Genomic DNA, 21,268 nt, shown 5'->3' with positions numbered 1-21,268 from the left:
AGCTGAAGAATTCCCCAGCTCCTTGGAATGAATTTCCCATGCAGCACTATTGCAGGATTCTGTTCTACAGGCAAAGAAAGAAAGAAGATCTAGAAATTTTTTTTTTTTTTTTGTCATCCAATACCTAAATTCTTCCATGCATTATATTCCTATTAAGAAATAGTTCACGTACATATGCAGTGTCAACAGTTTTGACATAGTTCATGCATGGAGCAGTCCCAGTCACATATAAAATAGACTCATTGCCTGGAAGCGACCTCAAGAGGTTATATGATTATTCCTCTAGTTCAGGGCAGGATCAGTACGTGACAGATGTTTGCTGAACTTGTTCTTAAAGACCACACATGATGGAGATTTCAAAAGCTCCTATACATTTCAGTGCCCATTTGTTATAATAAAAATCTCTTTATGAAGAATTTATATGGAAAAAGGATGGGATGTTTAGTCAAAATGGGATTGTAAAGTTAATATGTGGAGAATAATTTAAGGTAAGACAGAATTAATTTCAACAATATGTTTTGTGAGGTTCTTAGGTAAACTTGTCCAAAAATGTGATGTATTAAATATACATATGCACAACCTGTACATGGTGAAGACATTATTTGTATTTATTAATTTACAGTGGACCGTTTTCACTAGAAGAAAAGCAAGGACAAATTTTTTCAAAAAAAAAACAAACTTGCTTTTATTATCCCTAGAGGAAATAAGTGTGTTTTACATTATATAAGCTGAAAAATATATTAAAATATTTACTTTTACTGTAAACAAAATACACCTCACTACATTTTGATTTCATAAACTCACTCCAATTTATAAGACTTTTTAAAGTATGAAAAATTATTTTTTCTATCAAGAATTTAGTCTTACCTTTGACATGAAATTTTATGGAGTGGAAATATGAGAAGCATTACATAAAATAGGCAAAATGTACAGAAGACAATGAGATGAGGAAAAGGACCATCCTTCATTTTTAACTTTGCAGATTAAGCATAAGATACCAGGCATATTAATCTTTCAAAGTAGTTCCTCACTCATCTCCAGGAATGATTTATGTCATCAAATCTCAAAGACATGATTTATGATTTAATGCATTTCATTTAGCACAAGAAGGGTCTTCTCTATCTGCCCACAAGCAAGTTATGAGAACTAGAGATGAGGCATGTTGGGATTCACACCAGCTACCCCCTACCTTAGTAGTGAAACCTTGCCAGTCTTGCCACTATGCGAAAGAGAACAGACACCTGGACCCAGGGAGCAGTGAGCAAGTGAATATGAACAGCCCAGAGATTCGGGATCTGAAAAGTGGAGTCTGTAAGTTTGGCCCTAGGACTATTTCCTGAGTTGCAATTCACAGGGTTTGCAGTGCAAAAGAAGCTATGGAACAGAAAGCAGAACCCTGAGCCCACCTCAACCCGAAATGCCACATTATCAGGTTTCCTTTCTCTTGCTTTCCTTTTAGCCCTCATAATCTTGTTAACCCCATGAGTTCTTTGTTGGAACCCCAATAGACTGCATGGAGAATGCTTTCAGCCTGCATAGCCTTTCAGCTGGAACATGCTTCCAAAGGGGTTTTTTTAATTCACTCAGATCAAGCAAAATATATGACCTATCTGTTCTTCTCAGTAATTTCTCTAGTGAGCATCAGGGAGAATTATGTATTGCTCTGACTCATGCAACCAAGTTATCAAGATCTAAGAGATCAGATGTCCCTATAATTTGTTCATTTTATCAGTTGCTATCCACGTAGATTGCAGATTTCTTGTGTACCAGACTTCCAAAGACTTTTTCTAAATGTCTTATTTTCTCAGTCTGAATCACAGTCCTGAAGGTAAGACAATGCTGTGAAGCCTGAGAGACCCAAGGGTTTTCTCAGATGCATCTCAAATGCACCTAACTTGATCTAGGTGATTAAAATTAAGGTAAAAAGATAGTGTCTAGATGTGTTCTGTATTGTGTCCCAGAGTCTGCAGGGTACCCTGTAGCACTGACCTGCCCCAGCATACCCACCATGGTTAGCCCTCTTCTCCCATCATCCTTCTGTCAGTTATAATTGTGTATTGATTCTTCAAGTCAATGATGTTTGTTCTGATCTGGTATTGTTATGCTGGTCGAACAGGGTAAAAAATGTTTGTCAATTCAAGGTGGGAAGTACCATGCGTAGATAGTGTCAGATATTTACCAGTTCACCTCAGACAGAAAATTCAGCCTCTACATATTGCAATTACTTGTGCAAGAAAAAATAGATTGTTTTTCTTGTGCTTGTATAATCCTTTTATCTTGTTCTTGTTCAACCTCTTCTTTAGTGTCTTTTTTTTTTTTTATTATTATTCCTTCCATGATCATCCGGTTAGGCCCCAAGGGAGGGTTGCTCATAAATATTTAGAAATCTATTTGTTTGCTAGAAATTAATTTCTTTCCAGCTACAACACTGAACAACATGCAACTGTAACAACCTGAACCTCCTACACTCTGTAATGCTGTTCTGCCATAGCCATTATTGTACCTTGTATTCCTATACTATGTTACATATGTCAGAAACCTAAGATGTAGGTGATTTCATGTGGTATAAACTTCTATATACGTTAGCAATTTTTAAATATATGTTTTAGATAATCTGGTAGAATTAGTCTCTGAAAGGACTTAAAGGGGAAAAAAAGGATGTATGTTTTGCTAAAACCAACATCCTAATAAAGCCCCAAAATAACATATAAAAAAATCAACCAAACAAACAAACAACAGTGAGGATTTATATAACCCACACTTCTTATTATGTATAGAAGCTAGTGGAAGCTCTTCAGGTACAGCAGTTAATGATTTCTGCAATATATTTACCTGTCATAAAATGTTTATAGCACATAAATGACATAAATGAAAGACATATTTTCATCAGAATTAAAATTAGACAAAATAAACTGATGTCTTTCTCTCCTCCAGCTGCAAGTTTAACTTCAAGAAATACAATAATCCAATGACTAATATTTTAAAAAACAACAAAAAAATTAGTATTTTCCCATTCTTATCCCCTTTATAAACTATATTCACAGTGAGGGAAAACCTACTGAAATTTTCCACTGAGCCAACTCATTTTAGATTCAATCTTTTTTTCCATGTAGTGTAGTGGATAAGTTTTGTACTGGATACCAAAACAAGAATGAGTTTCAAAAGTATACTTAGAAACAGTGTTCATTGAGGAACTCTTATTCCTGCTTTTGAAACAGATGTAATTTTATTTTTCTTACTTAGTGAGATTTAAGTTTCAAGTATGCCACACTCACTATTATTTTGTCTATTTAGAAATCTCAGTGAGATAATTTTCTTTGCTTATTTTTTCCACTTACAATGGAATTCAGTTTGCAGTAAACACTTACTTAGGTGAGTAAACTCTAGCAGTTTTCTAGTCTTTCTTTCTAAAGATGCTGTAGAGAAAAAGTTTGGTTTATTTGATTTCATCTTAACATGTTTGTGATGGATCTGATGGGTACCTGTGATGTACACACACACACAGTCAAAGATGACACTGGCTTAGATGCCTAATTTCAATATGGCTACAATTAGGTGGCACGCATCTCATTTTGTGTGAGACTCTGAGACAGGGTTTCTCTATGACTAAACACAGGAGACAAACGGACATACAGAAAATAAAACTTTTCCTTGAAAATCCTTCCCAGTCCTCCCTTTGGATAAGTATGGCAATACAACACTACCTGACTTAGATCTCAAGTGAACAATCTCTACCACTTTTCATGTCTTTACTACTGGCTTTCTCTATGATAATGCTGACTGGGAAAGGGCTGATTTATAGGAAGAAGTCTTTCCAGTGCTTTTGTTCACCATTTGGAGAAGAATAATGCCATAAAATGCCTCTTCTTTCCATAAAACTACAAAAATCCCAGTTAAAAAGTGGTTTATTTTCAAAAACAAAACAAGTCTTTGACCCACTTTTGCAAAAACCTAAATGAAATTATATCATGGGTAAGAGTTTAAGGGGAAGTAGAGTTTAGGGGGATCAGAGACAGGAAATGAATAGTAGCAAGGGCTCTGGGGTAGGTCTCACTATTTATCATCCAAATAGATATATCAAGAAGTAATGACACTGAAAGTTGGCATGGTTTGCTGCATTTTAAAACAGAAGCTACAGGATACACATGAAGACAGTAAGCTTTTAGTTCCTTTACTAGCTGTTTTTCATACCTTTATGTAATATTTATTTTTCATCTGTATCAATTTTACCCACGTACATCTCATCTTTGCTAATTGTGGCAGATACAGAGCAGACCAATGCAGTACGCTGTTATTTTTACCTGTTACTGGGCCATAAATAATGCAACCACTGAGCAAAGAAACTCAAGTTTCAGACGCTATGTAAGAAGTACACATGCCTAAAACACAGTGACAATACTAAAATGTGTTATTATGAACTTAATAGACACTTAAAAAAAAAAAAATAATAATAATTAGGCTACCACATTGTCCAAAGGCAGGAACTATTTTATAAAAGTATCTAAACACTGAAGTGACATGAAGTAGAATGTGAAAGCTTGTGGAAAGGAATGTTCATTGAACAAGTATAGTCAAGTTTCCCTGAAATATAGTGGAGTACTTGTCGATGTGCAGCTCACAGTTAAAGGCACTGCAAAAGTTAAAGGCACTGTACAGTTAAAAAAGTTAAAAAGTTAAAAGGCACTGCACAGGTAAAGGTATCTAGAAAACTTTAAAAAGTCCCACAAGAGGAAACACTGTTGATCATCCTAATCTATGCTGCTGTGAAATTGATCTCCAGAAGAGCTTCCAGCTAGTAGATAAAATTTGCAGGAACTGATACCAGTTGTTTTTTCCAGATGTCCCTGAGTTGATGCACTTGTATTTACAGTTTTGCCAGTGCTAAACATCCCATGTGTAACACTGTGGAAAGTCAGTACGCTCTTCTGCAAACATCAGCTGTGCTTAGCCAAAACCAATGTAAGCCTTCTTTTTGGGGAACAAGGGGATAAATGTAGACTACTCCACTATCTCTGCTATGCCTATCAAGTAAGTGGTCTTAGAGAAGTTATACCTTGCACTGGAATAGGGAACAAGAAATACCCTGTGCTGAAAGCCCCACTGTGGCTGTTTTCTTCACATGCATTCACATTGACACATACATTAGAGAGAATAAATCTGTTCCTGACCCCAGCAGATTTTGGCCCACAGTCCATGAAGTGGGGAAGACATATCGGGCTGTGCTGCTCAGCCAAAGGAGGGAGCTGACCACCTTCACCTGCCAGGGCTCTCCAGCTGGCCCCAAAAAGATGTCTTTCACATAAATGTCAAAGATCCACCACAGATATATCACTTTCAGGATACAACAGACAGGATATTTTTCTCAGAACTAACTGACTGTCTTACCTGAGGAATAGAGACTTCCCTTCACAAATAATACAGGTGACCAGGAGTCCTCAAAGTCAAATCTTTCTGGGTGCCTAGTAAAAAGGAATGTCAAATCTTGTTACTGACCAACAGCAATCCTACAATGATAAAGAGATAGACAGAGGTGTATATGTAAACTGTATTATTGTCTCCCTTTTTCTTCCCACTCAGTATTAAAAACTCCATGAAAGAACATTAAGCAGTGTTTTTTTTCTGCATCCTGCTGCCATTATTTGCCAGCCATCACTCCAAACACTCCATCCTCAGTCTGAGCAAATCAAAAGCTTCTCCCTTGATCATAGCAGAATGAACTCAACCTGATGAGGAAGCTGAAGGAAAGCTTTCTATAACACTACCCCTTCAGAATAATAAATGTTAGAATCCTTTTTGAATAAATAGCTGCTCGACTTCTGTTGGGAGATGATATGGTGAATGTCAGTGAGTCATTATGAAGCTTAAATGAATTGAGATTGTGCTACTGTAAAGATTCCTATTTCTGCTCCTAGCAAAATTATTAAGAGTAAACACATCATGAACTGTGTCAGACATGCAAAATTGCTTAAATGACTCAAAGGGACAGAAATAGAGAAAATCTTAATCTAAACCTTCCTTCTTTTTATTATTCTACCTCATTAATTAATTTTATTAGTGCTTCTAAAACCTGCAATGTTTACTAGTCCATGAATTGTCAGTTAAACAACTAATTTCAAATAAATAATGTGAGTTTTCAAATTGGCATTTTGCATCCCAGTGGAGCTCTTTAATTAACAATATATATCTTATATTTCGGGAAATATGCCAGCATGATGTACAGTCAGTAAACCAAAAGACACTCAATAATAATCAGTGAGAATAATATGTGCAGTGCAGATCTATTTCACAGTATTGCATATCTTAAAAAACTAAGAATCAACAGATAGCTATGACTGAATACATTACAACAATAACAACAAAATACATTACAATAATAACAACAAGACTATACTAGTAGGGAAATGGAGAAAAAAAAAAAAAGAAAAGAAAAATATTATTGGACTGGGAACTGTCTTCTCTTCTTCCCACTACCTGTTCAGATGTAGGACTGATATTTGGAAACTGTCAATTCCTAATGTTCTGCTCAATCTATCTATACTAAATTAGGAACACATCTATTCCTCTAATTTTGATTTGGTTTTATTTTTAAATATGCATAATACTTTAAATTTCTTGGAAGCTGATGATAAAGTTCATTCTATATAAAATGTGATATAACATAAACTGACTTTTAAGGCCAAATTCTGTTTCTGTTATTAATGTGGCTTAGTATTGCAGTTGTCTCAATGGCTCTATCTACCACATATGAAGCTATATACGCTATGATCTAAAGAACTGTGTAATGTATTAAATAATTGCATCAGACTGTATTTTTTTATTATTATTAAACTAATTTGCTTCGGAAAATTATGTTTTTCAGTGGAAAGTATCCATTACACAATATCCATTATTTCAAAGCTTCAGAGACTCCTGAAGTTATAGACTATTAAAAGTAACTTCAAACAGGAAATTATAACCTCTTATCCATGCTTGTTGTAGAAAGCTTAAATTACAAAGAAGATTTACATTAGAAGTTAGGAAAAATGTCTAATGGTAATAATAGTGAAGGTCTGATGTGACCTGCCTGAAAACCCTGTCTAGTTTTTGTCATCACAGGTCATTAAAAGAAACTGGAAAAGCATTTGTTAAGAACACTTCTATCTTTGGGTAGGGGATAGACTGGATGATTCACCAAAATCCCCATCAGCTCCTTTATGAGTATTTTATAAGAGAAAAGGGGAGTAACAAGTTACCCAACTTGAAGAACAATGAAAATGAAGACCCTTTTTATACTCTGAGGGAGAAAAAGTCTCTTGGGGAAACAACCATCCTGGTGCTTACATGGCCACTCACACATCAGCCCCTTAGTACAAGTGAGCATTTGCACTTAGGAACAATGTACCTCAGATATGTCCACCAGCTTTTAGACCAGATACTCAATGTGGTATGAAGGCACATGTGAAATTACCATAGTACATCATGTAGCATAGAGCTTGGAATGGCCAGTGTCAGTGGTGTCATTTACCCTTACATCTGTTGCTTCAGAGTGGTACTCAATTAAAAAGTTTCATTGTGGTTTTGACATTTTCTGGACTTGCTTATATATGATTTCAAATGTATGTGCACATATAAAACAAAAACAAAACAGAAACATTATTATGTTTTTTGTTTAATTCCTTATAATTTTCATGAAATGCAGAAAAAAACAATGGTCACCTAGCTTTCAAAACGTTCAACTGTAGATTGGTCATTGATTTCCTGGGCATAAGACAATGAAGCACCTGTCAGAATCAAAGAATAATGTTAACAGCTGGAATAAAAGTAGAGTTATTAAGTTCATTAGGACTTTTATAATTATATTCAAAAATGAAATTACATTAATTGTTGTGAAAAAAGAATCTTTATTTTACATTATTTATTTGCTGACATTAGCCACTTTAAAAAACACAAGGAGTAAAGTAAAAAAAGATAAACTCTTTCAGAATAATACTGCTGAAAATATTTTTTAGTGCAGAAGCCCACTCAACCTTAAAGGGAAGGATGGGCTAATAAAAAATAAAAAGAATCAGCATGAAATTTGATCACAGTGGGATGGTTGGATAGATTAACTATCATGAAGTGCAATTAAAACATAATAAATTGTTATAAACAGGAACTTTATGCTAGAAAAATATATTAAATTTCACCTGCTTTATCCAAGCATAAACAGATTTTGGTGACCTGACCTCCTGCATTTCTTTTATGTCTAATATAAAACTTTGAAGTGTGTCAGCAATTAGGGTCATGAAGAAAGATAAAAATAATAAAAGTGTGGGAGGACAAGTTCTCTCAAGAATGCATTTTCACATCTCTAAACACAGAAAGTAATTGCTTGTTGAGCATGGCCTTGTATTTTTAACTTTAGAATGAAAAAAAGAAACAGAAAAAGGTATTTCACCTGTGATGAACTCCTATTTATTTCCAATTTAGAACTCTTACAAGTAGAAGCAAAGCCAAAACAATAATTTGTATGAACAACTTTCTTTAGTTGAGAAAACTTTATAATAATCTCCCTTGTCTTTTCACAAGATTTTTTTTTTTTTGGTTACTCTTTTATTTATTTTTAGCAAACCTATATCACAGTAGCTTTCCTTTTTTTTTTTTCTGCAGAAAGGCAGATGTTCACTCATGGAATATGTGTTAATAGCCTTGCTGAAATGATTTTAGATCTTCTGTATGAGAGGAGATTTACTTTGCAGACGTCATCTTGGTCAGATCCATCAGCCAGAGAAAATAATCATGTCTATTTTTAACTCTGATGGAGTCATGCTGTTACACATTCAGGATTTGTTTCTTTACCACTGTAGAGGTGCTGTGTAGGTACTCCCTCTGAAAGAAATTATAAAGTTCCTGTGATTTTAACATCATAGATTGAATGTCTGACGATCTAACCTTATATGCCAGGTCACAGAAATGTGTATCAGATAAACAGGTAATCAGGTATGAGAAGTATTTCTTGAATACAGAAATTTTTTCACATTTCATATATTGATTTATATATTGACTAATGTAAATTGATGAATAAGATGGAAAATTATTGATATCAATGCTGAAAACCAAAGACGTTATCATAATCAAATCCAGCCACAGGAAATCGGGGAAAAAAAATGGCCTTACGCTAAGGTTTGAAAAAGTAGTACTCTTAGTAAACAAACATACACATGTACTCATAAGAGTGCAATTTCAAAGCAATTGAATAACTTTTAGCCATCAAAGAATACAAAGGCAATTTCATCCTTCAAAGTCTCCTTTCCTGAATCAATTTGTAATTTAGAATAAGCCTGCTTCATTATAATCAGAGACCTAGAAGTATACCATACTTCTTCTGCTATCCCCAAGTCCCTCATAATTGCTACCTACTCTTTCCCCTCAGTATTAATCTGCTGCTTCTGTCCTTTGGCTCTCAGCTGGAATCTGACAAACAGACAACCTAACCTTTAAGAAAACACTGCTAAAAACTGTTCCAAATAAATCACTGGCTTGTGTGACATAACATTTGGAAAGCTGGACAAAGTTCTACACATTGCATTTTGAAAGCTAAATCTGCCTTGGTGAAGGAAACATCTGCACCACCTACTATGTTTTTTCTATCCTTAACCTTGCAGATTCCCTAATAACTTATAATCGTTGAAAAGAGATATGGGTAACTGAGTCATTCAAAAAGTCTGGGATGCATAATAATCTGCATGCAAAGCAGATTAGAAATTATTTATTTAAAACTAAGTGGTGAACCTGGAAAAATGGCCTGTCGTTTCTGGAAGAACAGTCTTGTCAATTCCTACAAGGAGAAATTTCACATTCTTACTGCTGACAACTGTTGTAGAGTATATTTTGGAGATGACCTGTATGTGGGACTGGACAGGAAAATACAGATATACTCTGTCATCCACTTTATCTTAGGTTATAGACTGTGCTTTGTGCACAAAACTGTGTAAAGAGGTGAGGTTTTTGCCCACAGAAAAAAACAGAAACTACAATTCATTGAGGCTTTATTTCTTCTTTAGCTTACACTATTTACATTTCTTTCTATATATACACTGCAAGTGGCTTGTTCCTCAGTCAGATTATTCAGATTTCTTCTGGTTTTTGTTTGTTTGTTTGTTTGTTTTTTCTTTATACCTCATCAACTGACCCCTGGCTGCTGTTCTTCCAAATGAAGTTGAGCAGAAAAAATTATTTCACAAACTTCCATCACTCAGTGGTACACAACAGTGTTCAATGCATAATCCTATCCATTGTAATATTTTCTGGATGAGGACTTACTCCATAAAGCTAATCCTATGGGTATGATTTGTTTCTAGACGAAGATCTTGGAGGTGCTAGTACTTGCTCATCTACCTTTGGCAGCTCTTTGTCTTGCCATGTGCTGTGGTTTTTGGCCTCTGCATATTCTTCCACCTTGGACCAGGGTACAAACTGGTCATCAAACTCTGTAGTGGAGTATTCTGAGACTCTCCAGCTGGAGCATGTTTCATTTATGAACAGCTTTGTTTTAAAGCCCTTTTCAAGGAAACAGCATAGCTAGAGCTTTCTAATTTGCATTTATCTTTTTTCTACTGGCAATGCTGAGCCTCATACAGAAACTGACAAGTAGTTTTTGAAGGAGGAAGGGCCTAAGGCCCATTTCACAGCACTATAAAGTATGAATAATCCTTCATTTACATTGTAATACTTCCATATGGTAAGGGATATTTCGTCACTACCTGTTATAATAGTAACACTCCAGGGTAATGCTATACACATTTCATTTTTAAAACATCTGTGGAGTATTGATTTACAACATATTTGTGAAGCTTCTGACACATTTTGGGATCAGTTATCTTAATAGACTGCAAAGAGTATTCTCAACATTTGTAAATAGATAATCTCAAAAGCCTCTATCAGGTAATTGCTTGCCTTATACAGTATTACTACCTTTGGAAATAAACATTAATTATGTAAATGTATTTGCCTTATGAGTTAATATTTTTGTATTATAAATGCTTAGTAGTGGGCACTTCTTAGTATTCAAGTTGCCTAAATTTAAGTAAACATAGCTACACTGGTTTCTTAAAGACTATCTTGCTGTTCATCCAACCTGAGGACTCTGACTTGAACAGTGTTCTTTAACAGTTTTCTTCATTATTTGCTTTTTTTTTTTGGCCATTTTTTTTTGCTGCTTTAGTTCTCTGAACACTTCAGGAAAGGTGTTGTAGTTGCTGAAGCATTGCATCCTTCTCTAGATATAACATGGCTGGAGGGTGTCACAGTCCTTCAGTTGAATACTACAGAAGTTTTGCTGGCAGACTACCACAGCACATTGGCTATACTTAATGCTTTTGTTCTGCCTCAGTGCCTATGTGAATCCTTTGTCCTAAACTTAGTGTCAATAGTTCATTAATTCACTCATTTTAGCTGAAAGGCAAGTCCTTCGCTTTCCACAGCACCTGAAATTTCAGGCTGTACATTTTCCTTGCTCTGCTACATCTTATGCACATCCTTCTATGGGTAATGTGTTCTTAGTTAAATTATAATTTGGCTTTGCTTAGTTGTGTTGTGCTTCTTGAAAAAAAGTGAGAAAGCTGTTTCAGGATACAGTAACCATCCATACACCACTCTCTACTTGGCCTTCAATTACCTGTTTGTTTTTTATTCTGCTAACTTGTCCTTATATGTTGTGCTACTGCACACTCTACAAACCTTTTATTTTTCTGCACTAGTTACATTTATGCAAAATCTCATCCTTCAACTAATTGCTTGTGTCCCCAGTGTGATGAATTGCTTTCCTTCTCTTTTCTTGTCTTTGTGCTCTGACATAATGGGTTTTAGGTTATAATTAACCTAGAGCTAGGGCATTTTCCATTACAGTTTCTCCATACCTTCACAGGTTTGCCTTTGCATACTGTCATCACTGCTTTATACTTTTAAATTTTCTTCTGCACAGATTTTGATGTCTTTCCCCCTTTATCTTCATAATTTTTTGTGCCTGTGTATGAATTATATTTGTGTCTATTCCCTTTGTGCTTTATATACAGATAGAATTTCTTCTCTGCTTTGTCCTGTTTCAGTAACTTTTGGATAAGCTACTATGGGAGCTGAACATTCATATGCATGATCTCATTATTAATTTATGCTAAATTGTTTGCTCTTTTTAACACTAGTCAGTCATTTCCATATAGTCTGTCCTTATACAGTATTTTTTTCCCCCAGGTACTTGCTTATTCTTTTCAAAAAGCTATCTGCTTCACACACATCTTATTGTGGTCTAAAAATGCTCTCACAGTTCTGGGCAGAATCAGCCATCTCTACATAGACTGCTGACACAAGAGGCACCTTTGACTGTCGGGGCTAATAGTAGAGTTCATTATGCTTTCTTCTGATTAGGCAGACAAGACATGCAGAGATACCATTAGTATGTTGCAAAAACAGTGGTTCATATTCCTTCACTCACTCCCCCAAAATTTTCTGCGTCTACAGAAATTCAGAAGATGAGGAAGGCAAGAGAGAGTGCACGTAAAGGTCTCCACAGGACAGATAGACACATGGACAAAACCAGAGACCTAGAAAACAATTATCCAAAAAATACCCTGTGCAATTCCTTCAATACATAGGAGTGAAGATGCTAAAGTGTTGGTAAATGTCATTCTAGCATAAAAAGTGTAAGAAACAGTTAAGAGAACTCAGTTCATCACCTGGCAACTGGATTTCTCACCTTCCTGGGAAGAAAACATCTGTCAATGTCATGAGTATAATGCTTGTGCTGCCTCAGGCCAGCACATTGGTTACCAATGACAGGTACCAAGGCTGAAAATGCAGCAGTGAGGAACAAATCAAAATTACACAAGGTTAACATCTGCTTCAATTTCTGTGATGAAAGTGGGTCTTCCTGCAGATTTGGATCTGACTTAGAATCAGCAATAAAAATAGGGTTCCTTACTTTTTCTTCTAAATAATTCAAAAAATGTAGTAATATTTTGGCCCAGTTTTATTTGCCTGTGCTTACATTTCCTACTTTTGGACTGAATGTAACAATGTTTTCAGATGGTACACTGCCAGTGTTTCCTTTAGAAAGATTATCTCACTTTGCCAAGAACTTTGATGACTGTTAGCCAGTCAGACAATTCTGTGGCCTATAAAAACAATAGAAAAAGAGAGAGATGTATTAACTTCCTTCTCAATGTTTATTTTTTCCTGTCAGGAGTAAGTAAGGGAGGGAACCAAAGAGATTGGAACCATTCCAGAAACGTTCCTTTGCTTTGTTTTTCCATTATTTTAGTTTGTAGCCAACATGCTGTCTTTATGATTTAAAATCGCTGTATCATCCTTAAAGACAAGCAAATAACAGCTGAAGTTGGCCAATGGAGGGTTAGATGTTAAAAGGAGAAATAGCTGTATGCTATATATGGAAGCAATGCCTGTTTTATTAAAACATGCAGAACCCTCTGGGTCATTGCCTTCAGAGATACCAGATGCAAGTCCAGGTGGCAGTGAACTTGAAAGCTCATTCTCATTAATACCTTTGCCAATAGCACAGTGATCTTAAGCAGCATAGATCACATTAAAGGCCCTGCTGAATTGCAGTTTGTTCCAGCTTCCAAGGGTCATCATTCTATTCAGTGAAAAGAGAAGATCTGAGCCAGTGTTAACTTCATTCAAGTCACATTGCCATTTTCACATGTTTAGGTAACACATTTGTCCTATGAGGTAAGTTTGAGGGCTAAGCAGTACCTTTATACAGGTGACTAAATTTTTCAAGGCCCAAGTGATATTCAGACATTACTGATTGTTACTAAAAATTACAGAACAGAGATATAGACAGACAGGAGCTTCTAGTGAATACTCTGTAGACCTGTTTTTACAAAAGGCCACACTTGCATATAACATTTCTATATTCTTTTTCAAGCAGGGGTCCAAGCGAGTGAGGACAGAACCACCCAGAGACATCACAGTAAGTAATTCAGTTCCTCTAAGAGTCACCACTTCCCAAACTCTCCTCCTCTGTGAGCCTAATGCAGCCTCTCCAAGGAAGCCAAAATAGATTTCTAGATCTGGAATTTAATGACATTTGGAAGGACAGAAGAGAAGTGATTTTGAAAGAAGGGTGAAAACCTAACTTCTTTCCTGTTTTTCAGACTGTTTTACAGAAAATATTTATATTACAGTCCCTACCATAGAAATCACTTTAAATCTGTTTGTGCTGCATTTTACTATGTCCTACTATGTTTAAGCAGTTTGTACTTATCTTTGAACATTCACATTGTAAAAGCAAGTGAAGATTCATACACTTTATTTATACAAAAACCTAGTTAAAAATCTTAAATACAAAAGTACTTTTTATAATGAAAAGGACAAGCTGACCTTGATTTGTTCTTTGTCTTGTGTGGGTTCTAATTTTGTGGAAACAATTTTGTACTCGCAATTAAGGTTACTTTAAGATGCCTGACAAATCATAAAGCAAGATGACTAAGTCAATTAAATTGCAGGCAGAAATAATTATGGGCAGCAATGTCAACAGTAGCCCTGAAAGAAGAAAGTAAATCCAAAAAATTGTTTTACTTTAATTCTTTTAAAACTCCTGGGGTTTTTCTTGCAGTCTCTAGAATAATTTGGCAGCCCTACAGGTATAATTAGTTGGAATAGTTTTTCTTTGAAGAAAAAAAAAATCTTTCTTAATAAGAAATTAGTTAAACCACATTGAAATGGGGCCTAATTCTTCAACCTAAAGAGAACCAAATTCTGAAATGGGTTTGTGGTTACTGGGGTTCTGCCACTTGTGTCCTTTCAGAAGGTTTTTAAAGTATTCTTGGAAAGTGAAAGGAAGTTTTCTTTTAATTTATCTGAAGCTCAAAAGAATCAGAGAGCACTGAATGTTCACTACAATGTTAGCTCCTATAGATCAAATGACAATTAGTTACTAGTTACTGGTGGCTGGTGATGAGCAGGGTACCACATAAACCAATACTGACTCCTGTACTCTTTGATATCTTCATCAGTGATTTGGATAATAAGACACAGGACAAATTTTAGATAGGGTGTACTAAATGAAAGGGAAGAGATTGTCAACACATGGCTGAACTTCTACTCAGAATAACATGGACAAACATGAAGACTAGGCCAACAGGAGCGTCATAGGGTTCAATAAGGAGGTGTTACCTCTTCTGCACCCAGTGGGGGGTAACCCCACACATCAGTGCAGGCTGAGGGGAGAATGCTGCTGACACCACTGTGGACACAATGTTGAATATAAGGCAACAAGAAGTGCATTCTCATTCCATAAGGCAAACCTCCTACTGAACTGCATTAGAAAAAGAGTAGCAAGGAGACCAAAAGAAGATACCATCCTACTTCCATTCAGGAGGGGTATGGAGAAGCTGGAGAAGGTCCAGTGGAAGGCACTACATAAGGAATCTAGACCATGAGGAGAGAGGTCCTAGGCTAGCATAATGTGAAAATAAGAAGGACTAAAGTTCCTCCTAATAACAACCTACATCTACTTGAAAGGAATCACAAAGATTCTGGAGTGGCAGACACAACACTGTGTCTGTCCAGCCACACACTGCAGATTGGATTTGAGGAAAAACTTCACCAGGATTTTGGTGTGACACTTTGATTTAGAAGGATCAGGATCTTTATCCTTGCAGGTTTATAAGGCCCAGCTAATCAAATACATGGCTGACTTAGTGTTCATGATAGTTCTGCTTCAAGAGGAAAGATAGACTAGATGACTTTCAGAGGTTCTTTTCATCCAACATGATTATGTAAAAATAGAATACTTACTGCTGTGTGAGAAGAGATACATTACAAGAACTCTGAAAAGCTCCTTTAATTTGTGATGTTGAACTATATGTATTAAAATATCATAACCATTGGGAAATATCATTTAAATATGAAAGTCTGAGTTAATCACAATTCATACATATAGTAGAAGCTATGACTTTTGATAGTTGTCCAAGAAATACTTGCTTACTAGATAATAATTATACAGTGTCAATAAATAAGCTAACAAAATAAAGCATTTCTGACAATATTCTGAAAACTATTCAACAAGGCTTTAAGAGTGTATTTTTGTAATGCCATTTTGTGGCTTGGTTTCTGCTTGAGGCTTGATTGTGTGATAAATGACAGCTTGACAGAGATGCATAGCTACCAGTGATTTTGAAAGCTCCATTTAGTTCTCATTATATACTGTGCGCATCACTTTGGTTTTATTGGACTTTTCAGGAAAGGGCTACACCATCATTCTTTAATTCTAAATAGAAATGGAAAGCCGTAAATCTCTATACAGAATGACAACTTACAAAACGTGTTCACTTCTTCAATTCACTTGGCAAGCACACATTTCAAAGTTGAAAAAGTAAGAAAAGCAGCAGGTCAGATCCCTAGCACTTTTGAATATTTTTCATCCTGGAGAGGTAGGCAAAGAGAGGATTTAAATCCTAAACAAGAAGTACTTCAGCACACTTGTGCAGCTTCATTACCATAAGTTTATATTGGTAGCCTCAACAAGAAAAGCTTATTTAGGCTCATATAATTTAATGCTGAAGGAAATAAAGCCCAGTCCTTTCAGAACTTGTAAATTATATGAAATGCAAATGCAGCAATAAGAAAATGTCATTGCTTCTCTGACCTAAGTCCATTGGTAGTAATTTGGAGCCTTGAAAGGTTATTTCAATTGGAATGAGAAAATTGCAGACATCAGTCAAACACATAGTTTCATGTAACTTTACTTTTAAAAATATAGCAAGTACTATTTCCCCAAACACAGCATGAATAGAGGGAAGCAGTTCTATAGCTCTGAATTCCCCACATCTGCTCCTCAAACTACCACCTATCTGTAAAACTCCATCTCTTTTCGTCCTTGTTGATCATTCCCAGATTTCTATGTCCAGTGCATGCATATCCACCATTCCCAGCTAGCAAGCTAATCCCTCGATAGCAAGCAGAGACATAGTCATGTTTCCCTGCAACATTGTGCCTCAGGGAAAGCTCCTTTTTCCCCACTACCATCACCAGATGCTTTTACGGTATAAAGAGGCTTCATTATTTGGGGTTTTTTAAGCCTTCAAGGAACTACTTGGAATAACTAAGGTTTAATGAGGGCTGTGATTGTCTTTACAGTCAAGATATAATAGCTGGTAGCCATCAACCTCTTTTAGCAAAAAAACACTTTAAATGAAATTATTGCTGTTGAAAATTGTTACTATAGAGTGGTGAGGTCTTTGCATGGTGTGATATGCTGTTACAAGTCATGGTTAATTGAGACATGGCCATAAAAACAAGATACATCTTTTAATGACTTTAGAATTTTAAAAATCCCAGTGTACCTTTAAAGGAACCTTCTTTGTTAAAGATTGACCTGGAAAAACTGTTATAAGAGCAGCCTGCCAGTGCTTTATTCTATTCGTTTTCACTTTGTCATTTCATTTTCTGTTCATATTCTATGCCGGTGCTTGGACCCTTTCCTTTAGTCTCATGTAATTTCCTCTGATCAGTCATAATACCTATCATCATTTACTGCTATTACTATTATTGCATTTTATTTATTACACCTTGATCATTTTTCTGATAAAACCTTCTTTTGATTTCCTGATATGAGACTCTTTATTGTAAATAACCATTTACTTCATAGTATTCATTGGAAGATAATAATTCTGTTGAGAAAAAATATAAACTGGATAGTCCAAAGTTAGAATCTTGGTTTTATAGAACTGGCAAAACAACCTTAGAAATACTTATTCTTTTGTGTGTGTGAACTATCTTCAGTTAACTAAATGGAGTGCAGCAGCAGAGCTTTGCTAATACAATACATATACATTCAAGGACAAAATTTAAATTAATTCTAAAATTTTGATTTATTTTGTTCAGAACCCATAAGATATTTTGTAAGCAATGGAGACCAGGAGATGGTGACATTTTAACAGGTTGTTACTAAGAGCCAGCTCCTAACTTCAGGACCTATTCAGAGTAGCTATTGAGTTTGCTCAGGAAGAGCACAGGAGGAAAGAAAAACATCATCCTTTGATCACATATTGAGGAAATTATTAAAGAAATGGTTCTTCTTCCACCCTCAGACCAGGATCCACAGTTGATTTCTGGTGATGAAAGGGAGTGCTGAGCCCTGTATTAGACCACTGTCATCTGTTTCTTCTAGAATGCCTTGAAAAAAATACTTCATTCATTACCCTCATCATCTTATTTGAATTCCTCAAAATCAAGTTAGGTTCCTGGCCTGCAACAGTTTACATCTACTGGAAATCGATAAATATTTTGATGGATTTGGCAATCTCTGTAAATTTCACATTACATAAACCTGCTGAAGCATGTCTAGCAAAACTCAAGAATGCCAATCCATGGAAAGTCATTTAAATCTCTCAGTGTAAGACATACATTCTGTACAATCAGATAAAAAAAAAAAAAAAAAAAAAAGTCTGTAATTTCTTTGGATTTTGCTTTAAAGAACCACTAGGGAAAGAAAATAAAACATGATTGTCACTCAAGAGGAAATTCAAGAGATATTTCAATCAAAAAGAGAAGGGCATAATGTCTTCATAAATTGATTTTGACAGACCTAAATCAGGCCCTGGAGTGAATGAAATAATAAAACATGATATAATTACTTCCTTCCTTCCCTCACTCTCTTTTCTGAACATAGTTACATTTTTTTAAACCATTTATATCTCCTGACATATTTTTAATTCTCAAGAAAATTAGACTTAGAGCAAAGTTTAGTTGGTTAATTTATCTGCCATTCTCAAATTTAACTGCTATTTGTCAATACATTGTAAAGTTATTAAGTGGAAATATCTTTTAAACTCCATTCGTAATTTCCTGCAATTCCTATAAAAATAGAGATCTGGGTAATACAAACCTGGTCTTCTCCCTCACGTTAACTTTGTACATTGAAGGAGAAGATGACAATCAATCTCATAGATAAAAACAAGAGAAAATGAGGCAGCAAAATTTCTGCTTACAGAACAACACCTTACTATGCTACTACTGCAAGAACACAAACCATTAATTTCTCAAGAAACCAGACAAATAGATGTGGAAACATCAAAGTGGAAACCAGGAGGAATATCTTCTCTTAAATTGCTTTCGCAGAATAATTTTAGGGTTTTTGTTTCACAAGATCTTTTTTGACAAAGTCTTCCAACAACTGACTCCGGAATTCTCAAGATTCCTGCCCAATACACTATTTTGAACTTAGTAAAAATAACTAGAATAACCCCATTTACAACCTAGGGATTTTTCCTAGAGAACTGATAGTTAATTGTTGACATATGATATCTAGGAGCCTTTAGGACTCTGGGCTTCTTACTTGTGTTTCCAGTGAAGAAATGCAAATGTTTTTTAGGATTTTTCACAAAATTTTCTCCAGAACAACCACTGACAGACAATATCACATTAGTGATATTAGTGTGCTCCTGAAATAGCACCCAGGAGAGAAGAGAATATCTGCTCACCAATTTCTTTTATTGTTGACCTTGTACAGAGGAAATAGTAAAGCTTTCTTTCAAAACACTTATTTCTGCTTTCTCAATATTATTAATCTTTCCCAGTCCATGATTTATAGACCTTAAAAATAGTTGCCAATAAACCAAATCCCTCAACACATTCCTCTAGGACTAAAGCCTTCACTTAGACAGAAAAACAAATAAACAAACAAACAAACAAACAAAAACAAACAAAAAAACACCCACTCAAACCGACCCTCTATCCCTTAATTTCACAAAGCATTTGACTTCCTTTCCTTCTAAAAGACACATAACAAGGCAAATTTGAAAAGAAACAAACCTGCAGAATTCATAGGGGAACTGCTATTTCTCAGTGAGGCAGCTTGGCAACCTGGACTGAAAGAAATAGCTATTAGCTATTGAATTCTATACACCAAAGACAGACTAGTAGGGGCTGGTGTTTTCACAGTCTTGCTTGATTAACTCTCTCTTTTCCAGAAAGAGTATCAACCTAGACCTAAAGAGTTTTTCCAGGTTGGCATTTCAGGGATTTCTGAGGTTCATTCAACTGCACCGTCCTCTAACTTAGATAGATGATTGATCTTGATCTAACCTTATAAAGACGGAATCTTTTTAATACTTGATTTTTGTCAACATATACATGTCTAGTGCCCTAGAATATGCCAATCTAGTCCCAATACCATGGTTTGGCTTTAACTTATTTATGTAGCAGTTCAGGGGGAAAATGCATTATCAAGTATTATTACTTTCCTCTGGCATGACAAGAGGCTCTAAATTCAACAACAGGCCAAGGTAAATACAGACCTCAATGTTCGTAATCAAGCAGTGTTTTTCCATTTCACCTGACACTGATTCCATTGTGATAAAATTGATTGTGACAGTCTAGTTTAGTAGCCCTGGGATGCTTGTTTATATCTCGTTTATGTGAAATATTTCACAAAGTACACTACTGATTTGCTTACACTTACATTATAAATGTATAATTTCTTGTGTTTTCCCTCAAATATTTAAGTCTGATGGCAGAAGACAACACAGTATTACACAGATATCAAAAGTCTCCTCTATGAGAGAATAACATGAAAGGAATCAGGTTTTTATTTGTTTTGTAACAATTGACATTCATAAATTCAAAAATATTTGATGTTAATAGAAATTAGTGAATGGACATCAATTCAAAAGCAAGTTTAGTCCTTTTCAGAATATACTCCAAAATGAAAAGTTGCATTCATTTCCAGCATGCATACATCTTTAAAAATAACATTTTACAATTACTGGTTTTGATATTCAATTTGTTAAAAATCATTTTATAGTCTGAGAATAAACTAGAAATATAAATAAGATGATAAAAATGTGTAAAAATAAATATAAATTCTTAAACCTTCATCCAAATGTTATACATATGCAAAGATCAGAAGGTCCAATTAAGAGTGATAACGATGAGGGTAGTTGCTACAAATTGACTGACTGGCAAAAAAAAAGTTTGGTAATAATCACCTTTATGTTTCCTTGTCCCATAGTGAATTTCACATTATATGTAATTTATGGGAGCAGGCAATCACAATAGGAGTCATGCTAGCTGACAAGCTAAATATGAATGGGATTGGGATAGAAACTAAATTCAGTCCCAAAATATTATTCTAGTGCTGAAAGCTTTCCCCACTCTGTATAATGGACAAACTTTCTTCTTGTCAATCTGAGAGATGCTTCCCATAATTTAGTTAACAAAGGAAAACTGACTTCAGGAAATTACCAAAACCCAAACCAACCAAAAAAACCCCACCTCTTGTAAAGTCCAG

At 35.2% G+C, this 21,268-nt stretch overlaps 1 long non-coding RNA gene across 1 annotated transcript; it reads right to left on the bottom strand.

Moving 5' to 3' along the window:
* Window positions 1-5,385: 5,385 nt before the first annotated feature.
* LOC116964574 lies at window positions 5,386-19,843 on the bottom strand. The gene is made up of 3 exons (XR_004408801.2): window positions 19,792-19,843; window positions 7,696-7,760; window positions 5,386-5,459 (listed from the first exon to the last, which is right to left on the bottom strand). It is a non-coding gene; the product is annotated as an uncharacterized LOC116964574 (long non-coding RNA).
* Window positions 19,844-21,268: the final 1,425 nt, after the last annotated feature.

This window comes from Tyto alba, unplaced genomic scaffold (assembly GCF_018691265.1).
Source record: "Tyto alba isolate M040663 unplaced genomic scaffold, T.alba_DEE_v4.0 Super-Scaffold_40, whole genome shotgun sequence".
Taxonomy (NCBI): Eukaryota; Metazoa; Chordata; class Aves; order Strigiformes; family Tytonidae; genus Tyto; species Tyto alba.
The sequence above is the reverse complement of the archived record's forward strand: the minus strand, read 5'-3'. Positions and strand labels throughout refer to the sequence as shown.